At 46.3% G+C, this 17,730-nt stretch overlaps 1 protein-coding gene across 3 annotated transcripts in view; it reads right to left on the reverse strand.

The window, feature by feature from the left end:
• ANKRD11 (ankyrin repeat domain containing 11) overlaps positions 1-17,730 on the reverse strand; it is a 200,830-nt gene that overhangs the window by 182,332 nt on the left and 768 nt on the right. The window lies entirely within an intron of this gene.

Below are 17,730 nucleotides of genomic sequence, written 5' to 3' on the forward strand. Positions count from 1 at the left end.
CCAAGAGGTCCTCGCAGTGCCTCCCAGGGTCGTCGGCGACAGCAACGCGGCGGTCACCAGCGTGTAAGTATAAATATTTTTGCTTTGTTTTTTTGCACTTTTTATTTCATTTCTTTTGTGGAGGCTAATTATGTTATTTTTGTCTTTTTCTTTAACAGCCTTCACAGCGTGCTCCCGACTCTGACGGTGAGGATGGAGGGATTGATGTGGACCGCCTCATCGATCTCGTCAGAGAAAGGGAGCCGCTCTGGAATATGGCTGACCGCCGCCACGCTGACCTGATCGTTACCCGACGACTCTGGGAGGAAATCTGTTCGCTCCTTGTGGGCCGCTGGGAGGACCTCGAAGCTCGGGCCCAGATTAAAGAGCGTAAGTATATACAGTACCGGTTGCTTGATGTAAACCAGTGTTTCCCGAACTCCAGTCCTCGTGGTCCCCACGGATCATGTGTTCAGGATTTCTATTTACTATGGAAATCCTGAAAACATGACCCCTGGGGACCATGAGGACTGGAGTTTGGGAAACACTGATGTTGTATACTAACCACTCCTTTCTCGTTTCAGGGAACAGAATTGTGAATCGGTGGCGGTCTGTGAGAGATCGTTTCAAGAAGGAGTTCAATAAAGAGATGCGGGCCCCGAGTGGATCTGGAGGACGCAGGAGCAAGTACAAGTACGCAGAAGCCCTGTCGTTCCTCCGGGAAACAATGGTCACCAGAAGGTAAATATTACACACCACATGTGAAAAAAAATGTTAGATGTAAAAAAATTTTTCAGCCAGGGCCATACCATGTCAGTATTTTAATTGTTTTTTTTTCTCTTTATTCCACAGCACGGTGAGCAGCACTCGGGAGCCGGCACGATTGGACCCTTCTGAGGCGATCCCTGAGGAGACCGGCACCGAGGGACACTTCGACCGCCCCGGTACATCTGCACCTTCCCACACATTCGACCCATCTGTCCCATCCACCAGCACAGGAGCATCGTGGCCGCCTACATTACATGAAGCTGCTGGTGAGGAGATCGCTTTCCCTTTACCCCACCCTTCTGCCCCTGCCACCTCTAGTACACCTGCGGGTACTGGGCGGCAGCGGCAGAGAGGTCAGGAAAAGACTTATGCGCCAGAGTTCTTGCATCTGAATGCATCTTTCCAGAACTGTCTAAAAGTCTTGTCAGAGCAAATCTCCGCAGGCTATCAGCAGATCAACTCCAGCATTCTGGAGGTGAAGACACTTCTGCAAACCATGCATTCAGAAGCAAGATCTTCGCCAAACCACACCTTTTTCAGTTCTGTTGTGGAGCGCATGGAAACGCTCTCTCCTGCCCAGCAGATGCATGTAATGCATTCATGCCACGCTGCTCTCCAGCAAGTTACCTCCCAACCTCCTCCTCCTCCCCCCACCACAGTAGTTCCTCCACCTGCACCCCCTCCAGCCACTTTCCATCCTCCCCCTCCTATTACATACCAGCAACCTCCACAGCACCAGCAACCTCCACAGCACCAGACATCTCCCCACTTCCAGCAACCTGCCCCGTACCAGACATCTCCCCACTTCCAGCAACCTGCCCCGTACCAGACATCTCCCCACTTCCAGCAACCTGCCCCGTACCAGACATCTCCCCACTTCCAGCAACCTGCCCCGTACCAGACATCTCCCCACTTCCAGCAACCTGCCCCGTACCAGACTCCTTCCCCATACAACTTGCCATCAACATCATCTGCTCCTACAGTCCCTGCCCAACCCTCCACTCCACCACCCACCACCTCTTCTGCTTCCCACATGTCCACCCATTCTGTAGTTTTTTCCACACCTTCACCTCTAACTGTTCCTTCCCCACCACGATCCCAGTCCTCTCTCCACACTCCCAGTGTCGAAGTGTCCCGCAGCCCCTACAGCAGTATTTCCACCACACACTACACAGATTTATAATGTGTGTATTTAAATAAAAATGACCAGTTTTTTGGTTTCAGTTTTATAGTTTCAAAGTTTTATTAAACAAGTTTATTAAAATTTTAAAAAAGTTGACTAAAAAAAACATTTTTCAATAAAAGTTAAATTATTTTACACTGGTTGTCTGTCATTTCTTTCTGCGGCGAAAAAGGTTAAATACAGGGTATTTAAAAGGTGAAATGGTATTCAAAACTAGGTATATAACTGTGGGTAAATTTTAGCTTTTTGCCACAGTTGTGTTCCTGGTTGTGTTTGAAGCAAAGTATTTCACCTAAAAAGTTGTGTTTATTGTTGGTGATTTCCTAACAATGTACACAACTTTTGTTAAAAGGTGAAATACTTTGCATAAAACACAACCAGGTACACACCTGTGGCCTAAAGCTAAAAATAGAGACCATGACAAGATAGCCAACTTTGGTTGGCAAAGGTATATACTGTTGGTACAGAAGGTACACAAGTTTGGTTAGGGCACAAATCTTTCACACTCTGTCATCCTGCCAGTGTACTCTGCCTTGAGGTGACAAAGTATAGTGCAAAATTGTCCCTCATTACTGAAACCGTCACAGAACTTCTAGTGGTAATGTCATGGTAATCTTGCAAGGTGGTTTCTTCAGAGGTGTCCTCAATGGAAATGGGTTCCTTGCAGATAACAAAGTTGTGGAGTACCACGCACGCTTTGATCACCTCGTCCACAGTTTCTGTCTTGAGGTTGATCGCAGTCAATAGGACCCGCCATTTGGCTGTCAGAATACCAAAGGTACATTCAACCATTCTCCTTGCTCTTGTGAGGCAGTAATTAAAAATGCGTTTTGGTCTTGTCAATCCTCTGCTAGAGTACGGTTTCAAAAGGTGTTCTGACAGCTGGAAGGCTTCATCCCCTACACAGACAAATGGCATAGGTGGACCAGATGTTTGCGGCAGCGGTCTAGGTGGTGGGAACTGGAAGGTGTTTCCATACAGTTTACGCCCCATGGCAGACAGTTTGAAAACTTGAGAGTCATTGGAGCGGCCATAGGCCCCAATATCACCCGCAATAAATTTGTATTCCGCGTCAGCGATGGCCATGAGGACAATTGAAAAATATTTCTTGTAATTGAAATATTCCGATCCCAATCCAGCTGGCTTTACAATGCGGATATGTTTCCCGTCCACAGCGCCCAAGCAGTTTGGAAACTGACATATCTGTTGAAACTTGTCAGCAATTTCAATCCACCTCTCTGTTGTGGGCTCTGGTAAAAACTCTTCAGCTAAGGAGTCCCACAGTGCACGGCATGTGTACTTCACAATTCCAGATATGGTGGAAATCCCGAGTCTGTACTGGAAATGCAGTGACGAAAGGGATTCTCCAGTTGCAAGAAATCTGTGGGGAATTAAAAAACAATAAATTAGTTTTAAATCACAGCATTACATACCAAAACTGACCTATAACACTTGGAGATACAAATTACCACCAACAAGATTGCAGTGAAAGTGTGCTCTGATGCGATCATATCCAATAAATGTGGCTTACCTTAAAGTCACCATCAGACGCTCTGCGGGTGAAACAGAAAAGCGGCAATAGGTGTCCGCTTTTCTTATGAGGTGTGCAATGCGCTCCACCAAGTAATCAAAATTCTCCATTTTCATCCTAACATATCCAAAAAATTTATCCGGGTTTCGTCGAAGGTCCATGCATAGTGTAGAATAGACCCCACGTGTCATTCTCTTGGCTGTGATGGGGTGGATCCACAAACGTCGTCTACGATGCCTGATGCGCTGCTGTCTCGCTCTCTCCTTCTCCAGAACAATCACCCTCAAACGATTTGCCTCCGCTGTAAAATCCGCCAAATTCTTCAAAATATTTCCAATGACAACATCCATCTTCGCCAGTAACTTGCTCTTCTCTCCAACCTGCACTTTCTCCTCTACAACCTGTCAAAGAAGGGCTGTAGGAACATGCTATATATAGTTTTCCAGTAGCCAATCCCGTTCGGAAGGCCACAAGGGTCAATTTTAAAAACCGGATCCGGCGTAATCCGTCGAAAAACGGATAGAAAAACGGATGAACCGGATGAGACGGATCCGGTTTTGTCTGTCCAGAAAAAGACGGATCCGCCAGAAAACCGGATCCGTCACATCCGGTTTTACGAAACATTTGCCGGATCCGGCGTTCCGGCACGACGCCGGATCGCGCCTGACGCCGAAAACCTGATGTGTGAAAGTAGCCTAAGTCTTTCAATATCGTCTGGGACCTTTTTTTTGCCATATGAAACACTTACCACTCACATCAGAAGACCTCTCCTGGCCTAAATGCTTCATGAATGAATCCGTTCGCTCAGGTCAGTAGACCAGACAGTCACATTTTCCAAGGACGATCCATGTATCATGCATGTATGACACCGGCCTAAGAATCAGTGAGCTGGTTTGGTTTATAAATTATCTTCTTTCTTCTGAATCCTCTAGGCTGATTTATTACCACAAATTTCAGCTCAATTTTCAGGTTGTCATAAACCTTTAGAAAGCTCTCCCAATAAGTCAGGAGACACAATGCATGAAAGCCATCTGCAGAGACAACTAAAAGGAACTTTACAAAACAAAAATGGCACAGACAAAAGTCACCGGACTGAATATACTGAAGGAAATATTTTCACAGAAAAACCACAACTGCACCTCAGCCACACCTTAATCAGAAGGCAGCCACTATAATTGCTCCTGTGACAATAGCACACTTCTTTCAAGACTGCCATTACATAAACCTGTGCACCAGCCAATTGCAGCAAACATTACACTGTATTCTTTGTCAAACTAAAGGGCCTGTCACACTAAGCGATATCGCTAGCAATATCGCTATAACTTGTGACGTTATAGCGATATTGCTAGCGCTGTGTCTGATACTTACCTCCGACCGCTCCCCCGTTGGTTATCACTGATCGCGCGCGATCGTCCAGGACCGTTTCTCGTCGTCCGCTTCCTGTGGAGAGACTAGCGTGGAGCCGGGCAGGAGTACGCAGGATCGCCTAGTGTGACAGATAAGTAGCGACCCCCGACCCCAGCGATGTCACTGGTGAGATCTGCCTGTGTGGCAGCTTACTAGCGACCACTTAGCGATGCACCAGCGATCCTGACTGCATCATATCGCTGGTCGGGATCGCTGGTGCATCGCTAAGTGTAACAGTACCTTTAGTTAAGAAAATATGGGAGCAGAAGATAATCCAGCCTTAGGAGCACCTAGTTATACGAAAGTGGTCAAAACAGTAAAACCAAATGGCTTAAAAATAAAGAATAGAGTAGAGCAGAGAATGTCACTGGAGATGTGCAGCAAAGCCTCTCCCTTACATCGGGGTCACACTCACGAGTGCAATGCGAGAAACCTGCCTCAATTCCCGGCACTGCCGGGACCTGAGTGTGGCTGCATGTCTTTCTATGCAGGTGAACACTCTGGTCCTGAGTGCCGGGTATTAAGGCGCGAGTTTCTCGCACTCCACTCGCAAGTGTGACCCCGGCCTTAAAGTTTAACATTCACAGGAGGATGCAAAAACCTAAATGCTGCACCATACAGCAGCACCGGACAGCAATCTCAGACAACACGTTTGTTCAGGGGACTTGGAGCCAAAACCTGCATTGAAGTCAAAGGGAGCCAAGTCACAAGCAAACTTGCAATATTTTTTTTTTCCCTGATCATCAAGTGTATTTCTGACTCAACCACAATGAAGGGGAAGAGAAAAAAAAAAAAAAAAAAAAAAAAAATCTTATTTCAGGCAGTTCCAGAGATATTAAATGGAGTGGAGGTTTGACTTCTAGACCTTTGCTCCAATCAGATGGGGCTCTTATGATCAGCGATCAATAATTTATCCCCTGTCCTACCAATAACACTCATTTAAGAAGTAAAAAAAAAAGCCACCAAAATACAAGTTCAAGAGAATTAGGCAGGTGATATAGCTAGGCTTTAGGAATTTAAAGAGAAATACCCAGATTGCTGCATGGCCCATATATCTCAGAGGTAAACTTTGTTCCTCACCTATTAGAGCAAAAAGCTGCAGCACAGGAGTCCTCATACTCCTAGCACAATGTTAATAGGTTTTGCCTTTCTAATTGTCTCTGGATAGTACCCAGCTAGGCAGAAGTTGCACCAATGCTCCCTAATTTTCTGGCATCCTTCAAGCCTTTAAGGGCCTATTCATTAAGAATGGCATAGCATACACTGATGCTATGCCAGTCGTGATGGAGTTCAGGAGGCGCTGAATTCGTCAAGAGGCACTCACCAGTTAATACATTCAGTGTCTCATGAGCGGTGTGCCTTGCGCCAGAAATGATACTATAGTCAAGGACTGGAGTAGTATTTCCAGTGTAGAAAAGCAGGAAATATTGAAAAATCTGACAGGCGGGCGTAGGGATGCCCCCAATCTGGAGAACCTGAGCCAAACTGCCAAAATAAATTAAAAAAGCCCAAAAAGTTGCACAAATTTTTTTCCCAATTTTTCAAAGCTCTTACGACGGTTTTCTGGCATAAAAGCTTTGATGAATTGTCCCCTTACTCTTTATCTCAGTCACAGACACAGCTCCAGCCAACGTGACAGGCATCTCTGATGTGACCAATAATAGCGCATCAAAGAGGAAACAAGGCAGATGACCACTACACCAGCTGGATCTCTCCATGAAGAGGTCTGTGGTCTCCATTTATTCATTCTTGATGAAATGCTATCAGGGCCAGGATACATTACAGCAAATGGCCTGCAGATTAAAGCACTTGGAGAAGTAGAACAGGTTATGCAGAGACATAATTAGGTTCCAGCATGAATCTAAACAAGCCAGCCGATGTAAACAGCCTTCCATAATGGAAACCTTACAGTAACGGCAGAGCCTCAATATTGGCTGTTTGTCTGCAGATACCAGCATTAGTATGTTTGACCAAACACGCAGAGATCTTCCGCTCATGCATTTGATGAACACTGCATGTGAAGCATACACTAGGATTATCATGAATAGGTATTGCTTTCTGGCAGGCCTAGGATTTAAAAAAAAAAAAAAAAAAAACACTGCCTGGGGAGGGGTGATAGAAAGGGGAGCAGAAAAGTGGATATTCAGGAAGAACTTAAAATAAAGCATTGTTAACCACGAGCAGTTTTCCGCCTTCTCTGTATGACACTCCAACATCAGCCCACGTTCTGAGGACAAGACTGGGTAGAGTGATAAAGTGTCTGCCAGAGATGAACAAGGTGCACAGTGCAACAAAACTTGCAACCGCGTAACACCCTGTGCACGGTCACCATGCACTTACAGCAATGGCAGCAACCATGTATTATGACAACTGATTTAGAAGAACCATGACTTGCTCACAGAATACTGTATATAAAACCACAGTCACAGATTATACCCACAGCGGTCTATGGGAGCCTTTTGGAGGCTCTGTTCCATTCAGATCTGTTGTACAGTCATGGCCAAAAGTTTAGAGAATGACACAAATATTAATTTTTACAAAGTCTACTGATTCATTTTTTCTAATGGCAATTTGCATATACTCCAGAATGTTATAAAGAGTGATCAGCTTAACAGCAATTACTTGCAAAGTCAATATTTGCCTAGAAAATGAACTTTATCCCCCAAAACACATTTCAACATCATTGCAGCCCTGCCTTAAAAGGACCAGCTAACATCGTTTCAGTGATTGCTCCATTAACACAGGTGTGGGTGTTGATGAGGACAGGGCTGGAGATCAATCTGTCATGATTAAGTAAGAATGACACCACTGGACACTTTAAAAGGAGGCTGGTGCTTGGCATCATTGTTTCTCTTCTGTTAACCATGGTTATCGCTAAAGAAACACATGCAGTCATCATTGCACAAAAATGGCCTAACAGGGAAGAGTATCGCAGCTAGAAAGATTGCACCTCAGTCAACAATTTATCGCATCATCAAGAACTTCAAGAAGAGAGGTTCCCTTGTTGCCAAAAAGGCTCCAGGGCGCCCAAGAAAGACCACCAAGCGCTAGGACCGTCTCTTAAAAGTGTTTCAGCTGCAGGATCGGGCTACTAGCAGTGCAGAGCTTGCTCAGGAATGGCAGCAGGCAGGTGTGAGTGTATCTGCACGCACTGTGAGGCGGAGACTCTTGGAGCAAGGCCTGGTCTCAAGGAGGGCAGCAAAGAAGCCACTTCTCTCCAGGAAAAACCATCATGGACAGACTGATATTCTGCAAGAGGTACAGGGAGTGGACTGCTGAGGACTGGGGTAAAGTAATTTTCTCTAATGAATCCCCTTTTCGATTGTTTGGGACATCTGGAAAACGGCTTATTCGGAGAAGACCAGGTGAGCGCTACCACCAGTCTTGTCTCATGCCAACTGTCAAGCATCCTGAAACCATTCATGTGTGGGGTTGCTTCTCAGCAAAGGGAATGGGCTCTCTCTCAGTCTTGCCTAAAAACACAGCCATGAATAAAGAATGGTACCAGAATATCCTCCAAGAGCAACTTCTCCCAACCGTCCAAGAGCAGTTTGGCGATCAACAATGCCTTTTTCAACATGGAGCACCTTGCCATAAAGCAAAGGTGATAACTAAATGGCTCAGGGAACAAAACATGGAGATTTTGGGACCATGGCCTGGAAACTCCCCAGATCTTAATCCCATTGAGAACTTGTGGACAATCATCAAGAGACGGGTGGACAAACAAAAACCTTCAAATTCAGACAAAATAAAAAGCACTGATTTTGCAAGAATGGACTGCTATCAGTCAGGATTTGATCCAGAAGTTGATTGAGAGCATGCCAGGGAGAATTGCTGAGGTCCTGAAGAAGAAGGGTCAACACTGCAAATATTGACTTGCTGCATTAACTCATTCTAACTGTCAATACAACCTTTTGTTACTCATAATATGATTGCAATTATATTTCTGTATGTGATAAAAACATCTGACAAACACAAAAACCAGAGGCCAGCAGATCATGTGAAAATATAATATTTGTGTCATTCTCAAAACTTTTGGCCATGACTGTACAGATGTGTGTAAGAGCCCTAAGAGTAGACAGTTGGGTTATGTCTCATAGGGCTCTGGTTAAAAATGTTTAACCCCTTCATGACCTGGCCATTTTTTGCAATTCTGACCAGTGTCCCTTTATGAGGTAATAACTCCTGAACGCTTCAACACATGCAAGCGATTCTGAGATTGTTTTTTCGTGACATATTGGGCTTCATGTTAGTGGTAAATTTAGGCCGATAATTTTTGCATTTATTAGTGAAAAAAAAATCAGAAATTGTGAAAACTTTCAAAATTTCGCAATTTTGAATTTTTATTCTGTTAAACGAGAGAGTTATGCGACACAAAATAGTTACTAAATAACATTTCCCACATATCTACTTTACATCAGCACAATTTTGGAAACAAAACATTTTTTTGTTAGGACGTTATAAGGGTTAAAAGTTGACCAGCGATTTCTCATTTTTACAACAAAATTTACAAAACCATTTTATTTAGGGACCACCTCACATTTGAAGTCACTTTGAGGGGTCTATATGGCAGAAAATACCCACAAGTGACACCATTCTAAAAACTGCACCCCTCAAGCTACTCAAAACTGCATTCTAGAAGATTATTAACCCTTCAGGTGCTTCACAGGAACTAAAGCAACGTGGAAGGAAAAAATGGACATTTTAATTTTTCCAACACAAATTTTCTTTTAGCATCATTGTTTTAATTTTCACATGGGCAACAGGATAAAATGGATCCTTAAATTTGTTGGGCAATTTCTCCCGAGTACAGCGATACCTCATATGCGATACCAATATGCTGGAATATTCAGCGCTTGCCATGTCAGGTTTGGAGAGTCCCTGTGTGCCTAAACACTGGAGCTTCCCCACAAGTGACCCCATTTTGGAAACTAGACCCCCCATGGAACTTATCTAGATGCATGGTGATCACTTTAAACCCCCAGGTGCTTTACAAATTGATCCGTTAAAAAAAAAAAAAAAAAAAAGAAGTACTTTTTTCACAAAAATGATCTTTTAGCCTCAGTTTTTTCATTTTCACATGGGCAACAGGATAAAATGGATCCTAAAACTTGTTGGGCAATTTCTCCTGAGCACACCAATACCTCATATGTGGTCATAAACCACTGTTCGGGCGCACGGCAGGGTCCGGAAGTGAAGGAGCACCATTTGACTTTTTGAATGGAAAATTAGCTCCAATCGTTATTGGACACCATGTCGCGTTTGGAGAGCCCCTGTGTACCTAAACATTGGAGCTCCCCCAAATTTGACACCATTTTGGAAACTAGACCCCTTAAGGAACTTATCTAGATGTGTAGTGAGCACTTTGAACCCCCAAGTGCTTCACAAAAGTTTATAACGTAGAGCAGTGAAAATAAAAAATAATTTTTTTTTCCCTCAAAAATGATTTTTTAGCACGCTATTTTTTATTTTCACAAGGGTAACAGGAGAAATTGGACCACAAAAGTTGTTGTCCAGTTTGTCGTGTGTACACTGGTATCCCATATGTGGGCGGGGGAACCACTGTTTGGGTGCACGGCAGGGCTCAGAAGGGAAGGAGCGCCATTTGACTTTTTGAGATGAAAATTAGCTCCAATCGTTAGCGGACACCATGTCGTGTTTGGAGATCCCCTGTGTGCCTAAACTTTGGAGCTCCCCCACAAATGACCCCATTTTGGAAACTAGACCCCCTAAGGAACTTATCTAGATGCATAGTGATCACTTTGAACCCCCAGGTGCTTCACAGAAATTTATAACGCAGAGCCGTGAAAATATTTTTTTTCCTAAAAAATATATTTTTTTAGTCTGCAATTTTTTTATATTCACAAGGGTAACAGGTGAAATTGGACCCCAAAAGATGTTGTACAGTTAGTCCTGAGTATGCTGGTACCCCATATGCGGGGAGGACCACTGTATGGGCACACGTCGGGGCTCAGCAGGGAAGTAGTGACATTTTGAAATACTGACTTCGATGGCATGGTCTGCGGGTGTGATGTTACATTTGCAGAGCCCCTGTGTGCCTAAACAGTAGAATCCCCCACATTTGACCAAACCCCCACATTTGACCTCATTTTGGAAACTAGACCCCATAAGGAACTTGCCTAGATGTGTGGTGAGCACCCTGAACCCCCAAGTGCTTCACAGAAGATTATAACACAGAGCCATGAAAATAAAAAATCAATTCCTCAAAAAAATGATTTTTTAGCTTGCAATTTTTTATTTTCACAAGGGTAACAGGAGAAATTGGACCCCAAAGGTTGTTGTCCAGTTTGTCCTGAGTACGCTGGTACCCCATATGTGGGTGGGAACCATTGTTTGGGCACATGTCAGGGCTCGGAATGGAAGTAGTGACGTTTTGAAATGCAGACTTTGATGGAAGTCAGCGGTCGTCATTACGTTTGCAGAGCCCCTGATGTGCCTAAACAGTGGAAACCCCCCCACATGTGACCTCATTTTGGAAACTAGACCTTCCAAGGAACTTATGTAGATGTGTTGTGAGCACTTTGAACCCCAAAGTGCTTCACAGAAGTTTATAATGCAGAGACGTGAAAATGAAAAAAAATCTTTTTTTCCACAAAAATAATTAGCCCCTAATTTTTTATTTTCCCAAGGGTAACAAGAGAAATTAGTCCCCAAAAGTTGTTGTGCAATTTTTCCTGAGTACGCTGATACCCCATATGTTGGGGTAAGCCACTGTTTGGGCACACGTCGGGGCTTGGAAGGGAGGAAGCACCGTTTAACTTTTTGATTCAGCAAAATTGGCTGGAATCAATGGTTGCACCATGTCGTGTTTGGAGACCCCCTGATGTGCCTAAACAGTGGAAACCCCTCAATTCTAACTCCAGCCCTAACCCCAACACAACCCTAACCCTCTTTCCAACCCTAACCCTCTTTCCAACCCCAACGGAAAAATAAAAATATTTTATTTTATTAGTTGTGCCTACCTATGGGGGTGATAATCGGGGGGTTTATTTACTTTTTATTTCATTCTGGTCACTGTGAGAGTGATCAAAATGAAAGAATGGAATCTGCAGCCGGAAGATTCGGGCGGGCGCATGCGCATTTTCCAAGATGGCGGCGCCCACGAGCCAGACCCGCGGGACATCGGGGGCGACAGGGGGACTCAGAAGCTGGCGGGGAGCAGAGGGAATGGGAGAGGGGCAGATGACAGCGGCGGCAGATCGCCGCTGTCATTCAGTAGCGGGGGGGGGGTGATCGCTGGTGGGGGGGGGAGGTGTCGAATCAGTGTCTCCAGCCATGGCTGGATTGTAATATTTCATCAATTTTCATTGATGAAATATTACTATTGCTCCAATTGGCTGTTTGACATTTAACAGCCAATCAGAGCGATTGTAGCCACGTGGGGGAGAAGCCACGCCCCCTGTGGTGAATTTCAAAGCCCCCTGTATGAGGTGACCTTTCATTGACCCCGGTCACCCGACCCGCAGGGGGGCTTTGAAGTCATGACACAGGGTATGCGTCATGGGTCGGATTGGCACCGACTTTCATGACGCATACGCTGTGTCACAGGTCGGGAAGGGGTTAATCTGGGCAACCATCACTGAATAAGCAAACACTCTGAAATCCCAGGATAGAGAGACAAACAGATCTCACTTCCTGCATACAGCAATGTGATAAGGTAGAAAAAGAGGATTTCCTCAAACTCTTGCCAATTGATTCATAGCACAGAAGGAAGGATCAAACAAAAGACCAACCACCTATGGCAGAAGTCTTGCTTGTACTTCCAGTACCCCCACGGAGTGCAACTACCATCATGCTCAACAAAACATTAGCACATTCGACACCTTCAGATTTAATCTTGGCTTCTAACCCATGTCCTCACGTAGGCGATATAGTCAATGGACACTTCGGTCTTGTCAGTCTGAAGAAACGCAAACAATCTTTGATCACTATGGATTTAAGAGACAAAAACAAACTGGTGCATTATATTGGCCCATGTGAACCACCCATGGAGAAGAGCCAATAAATAAACCATTTTTCTGTTTGCATAGAATTTACTATGGTATGCTGCAGTTTTTTTTAATTTTATTTTGCACCATAGGTTGGTGGGTTATAACCTGTGGGCTGGCAACTATACCCGCACATTTGCAGCTCTAATTTTTCCCTTGTACTAAAATATATTATTTTTCATCCAACGTTAAAAAAAGTTATGTTTTTACTTTTGCACATCTTTAGCTAAACACTTTCTGGTATTTTAATGCAGGTTGGGAATTAATCATCTGCAGAGACTTTGCATATCCCCCACCCTCTCCATCTTGAACGACTTAAGGGCCCTTTACACATAGCGATATTGCTAAAGCGTCACCGATTTTGTAACGCAGCAGCAATATCACTAGCGATATCGCTACATGTGATACTCACCTCCGACCGGCTTCCCCGCTGGTTATCGGTGATCGCGCGAGATCGGCCTGGTCCAATTCTCGTCGTCGGCTTCCTGCTGGCGCCGACGAGCGAGCCATGGACGCAGGCCAAAGACGTTACCCTCGCCGCGTCTGACAGATGAGTACGACCGCTGCTGCATCGCTAGTGAGATGTGCCTGTAACGGGGCCTTAACAGTACTGCAGACAGTAGTGACTTTGGCATGCCACGAGATAATGATATCACACGCAAGATTTATCAACAGGATCAAATATGGCATTGCCTAGAGCAACCAGACGTCAACTTTCATTTTCTTTACAACAGTGATGTGCGGCCCCTCAATATGGACTACATGATGGTCCACATCAGCAGATTACTATAGTGAATGATTAGAACCAGAAGTGAACCTCTACACGAAGACATACGGATATTCCCCAATATTTAAGCAATATACAAGAGACTTAAAATTTCACTAACTTAAGGAGGTTTCACATTAGCGTTTCAGGGCGCAGCGACGTCCTGCGCACAGCCGCCGCTAAGTCCCGCCCCTCCTCCGGTAGCTCCGTTACGCGTCCCCTATCTTTATCACTGGGGACGCAGGCCGTGTGCAGTATGCGTTTGGCGGCGCCAGGTTGCGTTTGGCACTGGTCGGTGCACCGTCGCCAAACGCATACTGCGCACGGCCTGCGTCCCCAGTGATAAAGATAGGGAACGCAGGATGCATGCAGCGTCATGAGCCGGTAGGCGGAGCTAGCGGAGGCGGGGCTTAGCGTTGGCCGTGCGCAGGCCGTCGCTGCGCCCTGAAACGCTAAATGTGAAACCACCCTTAGATGGTACCGCATTGGTCTGCGGACTTTCCACATGTAAAAATCTTCAGTCATTTTCCCCTAATGATCAATAGTTGGGCCAAAAATCAACAATTGATGGTTAGTCAAGAATCTGCATACATTAGTGCATGCCCTCATCTCCCGCCTTGGCTACTGCAACCTCCTGCTCTGTGGCCTCCCTTCTAAGGGTCCCGTTTCACTTAGCAACGCACCAGCGATCCCGACAACAACGATATGACCTGGTAAGTATTGCTGGTGCATTGCTAAATGGTCACTAGTAAGCTGCCAAACAGGCAGATCTCTTCAGCGACGCAGCAACGATCCAGCGATCCAAATAACGATCTCGGCGGTCGTTGGGACCTTGTCACACAGCGGCTTTTCTGACGATTCTCGCCTGCGTCCCTGAGTTCTGCGTCGCTAACGAGGTCGCTCGTCGGGGTCAAACACAGTGATGAGAACTGGCCAGCAGGACAGACGATTAAAAAATGGCTCAGGACATTCGAGCACGATCAGCGATATCCAGCGGGGGGGGGGGCGGCCAGTCGCCGCTGAGTGTCACATGTAGCAAGATCGCTGTTGCGTCACAAAATCGGTGACGCTTCAGCGATCTCGCTATGTGAGACGGGGCTTAACACTCTTGCACCCCTTCAATCTATACTAAAATCTGCTGCCCGACTAATCCACCTGTCCCCCAGCTATTCCCTAGCCTCTCCTCTGTCAATCCTTTAACTGGTTCCCCACTGCACAGAGGACTCCAGGTCAAATCCCTAACCATGACATACAAAGCCATCCACAACCTGTCTCCTCCATACATCTGTGCCCGAGTGTCCAACTACTTATCTGCACTCAACCTCTGATCCTCAAAAGATCTCCTTCACTACTCCCCACTTAACTCCTTCCCACTATCACATGCATGATTATTCCTGTGCACCCCCCCCTACTCTAGAACTCTCTTCCCCGACACATCACTCTTACCTACAATGAAAACCCTCAAAAGGGAACCTGAAGACCCACCTCTTCCAACAAGCCTACAATCTGCAGTAACCCTCGTTCCACCATAATGCTGCATGAACAGCGCTACCCTCACCCATCCCATGGGGACAGTGAGCCCTCGTGGGCAGGGTCCTGTCTCCTCCTGTACCAGTAGGTGACTAGTTTTGTTCAAGATTATTGTACTTGATTTTCATTATGTGTATCCCTTTTCACATGTAAAGCGGCAAGGAATTAAAGGCGCTATAATAAATAAATACAATGGTTTTAGACAACGCAATGTGAAGAACAATGTCAGCCTCATTAACACTATCCAATCGCTTTACTGATAGTCACGCCTGGCCCCATACTTCCATTATCATGGCTGTTCTGAGCACCTATACGGGGCAATATCAACTGTACTGTGTATGGCTGCATCGCCGAAAAAAAAAAACCCCACACACCAGGCTGACGTATGCTGTACTTTTTTCTACTGTGTATGACTGCCAGCATTTATCTAAAAATATACTAATCACCGTCTTCCCTTGGTCATTGAGCAGTGGCCCTATCGGTCTTGGTTTACAAGCACACAGGACTCAAGAGATCATTTACCATGCTACTATCATGGTGCAGTGTTGATGCCAACAGCATGTGGACAGAGCCCAACCAGACTAACATTACTCTAACCAGCAAGACAATGGTGCAAAAAAGTGACAGCTCTCAACACCCGTCTAGAGGCCACAAACAAGGCTGCGATAGGCACATCGATTTGCGCCAGCGCTACATGTGACCTCGGAAACCCACTGATCAGAGACAAGTTTGTAAACAAAGGCCGACGACTCCTACCTTGATAAATGAGGACAACGCACTGTATGTCATCCGCAGAACCCTGCATAGTTGAAGGGCAAACCAAAGTGTGTGTATTCAGGGCTTAGGAGTCAGTAAGCCAAACCTCCAACTCAGACTCCACAATTTCCATAACACCGACTCCTACAAACCAGGGCTGAGGAGTTGGTAAGCCAAACCTCCAACTCCACAATTTCCATGACTCAGACTCCCTCATACCAGGGCTATGGAGTTGGTAAAGCAAACCTCCGACTCCTCAATTTCCATTAGGCCAGTTTCACACGTCAGTGTCTCCGATACGTGTAGTGACAGTTTTCTCACGTACCGGAGACACTGACACACGTAGACACATTCTAATGAATGTTTCTATGCAGATGTCAGCGTGTTTTCACAGACCGTGTGTCAGTGTGCAAAATATGCTGACAGGTCTGTTTTTGTGCAACAGCACGGATCACACGGACCCATACAAGTCAATGGGTCCGTGTAAACACGTACCGAACACGGATGGCGTCAAAGTCAAAGGGTTAACATTGAAACTAATTTTTCCAATACACGGATGGTACACACGGACATACGGATAGCACACGGATGGCCTACATATGCACACGGACAGCTCCGGCACCGGTTTTCCCGGATAGCACACGGATGGCCTACATATACACACGGACAGCTCCGGTACCGGTTTTCCCGGATGGCCTACATATGCACACGGACAGCTCCGGTACCGGTTTTCCCGGTACTGGAATTATCTGGAAGTGTGAAACTGCCCTTACACTGATTCCACCAAAATGGGCTCCGACTCCACAGCCCTGCCTGTATTTCAACTGTGCAGGTGCAAGATATGTAGGGATCTGTGGAAGACGTTGGGACGAGGCATTCATATCTATGAGGTACAGACCCCAGACGTGTACTCAACTGGACCGCGACGATCACATGGTTCAAACTTTTAGATAGGTCCTGCTCTCGGGATGGGCCCTCCCCAATGCATATCTCAAATTCTGTAGATAGGGTGCCCAGTGGCATACTGAGTGCTGGGACCCCCATAGATCCCAAGAACAGAGAGCCCCATCCGGAAACGTGTAGAGGTACCAGAGACCCCAAAACGGTGACGACTGAGGGAGGGAGGGGTCTCAGCACTCAGGAAAAAGTCCCCTGAGTTCTGAAGAACAGAGTCCAATACTGAATGGTGTAGGAGGTGCCCGAGACCCCCAAAGAGGTGCTGAGGGGATTACTTATTGAATGCTGGAACCCCCAGAGATCTCAAGAACAAAGCCCCATCCTGAATGGTGTAACGGTGCCCAAGACTGCTGGAACTAACCAAGTGGGACAAACGGCGTGGAAGACATTTACACCCCCATTATCAAGTTCATCCAAAGCCTCATGGAAAATAATCCACAGAAATCTCCAGATTCAATCCACTACCACCCAAAAGACCACCACCACATGTAAATCCCAGCGCTGCAGCCAGGCATCCCCCATGGTAGAGGCTACGGGGTCCGCCCCCCCCCCATGGTAGAGGCTACGGGGTCCGCCCCCCCCCCATGGTAGAGGCTACGGGGTCCGCCCCCCCCCCCCATGGTAGAGGCTACGGGGTCCGCCCCCCCCCCCCCATGGTAGAGGCTACGGGGTCCCCCCCCCCCCATGGTAGAGGCTACGGGGTCCCCCCCCCCCCCATGGTAGAGGCTACGGGGTCCCCCCCCCCCATGGTAGAGGCTACGGGGTCCCCCCCCCATGGTAGAGGCTACGGGGTCCCCCCCCCCCCATGGTAGAGGCTACGGGGTCCCCCCCCCCCCATGGTAGA

This window comes from Dendrobates tinctorius, unplaced genomic scaffold (assembly GCF_039654945.1).
Source record: "Dendrobates tinctorius isolate UK_male_01 unplaced genomic scaffold, ASM3965494v1 ptg000009l, whole genome shotgun sequence".
NCBI classification, from domain to species: Eukaryota; Metazoa; Chordata; class Amphibia; order Anura; family Dendrobatidae; genus Dendrobates; species Dendrobates tinctorius.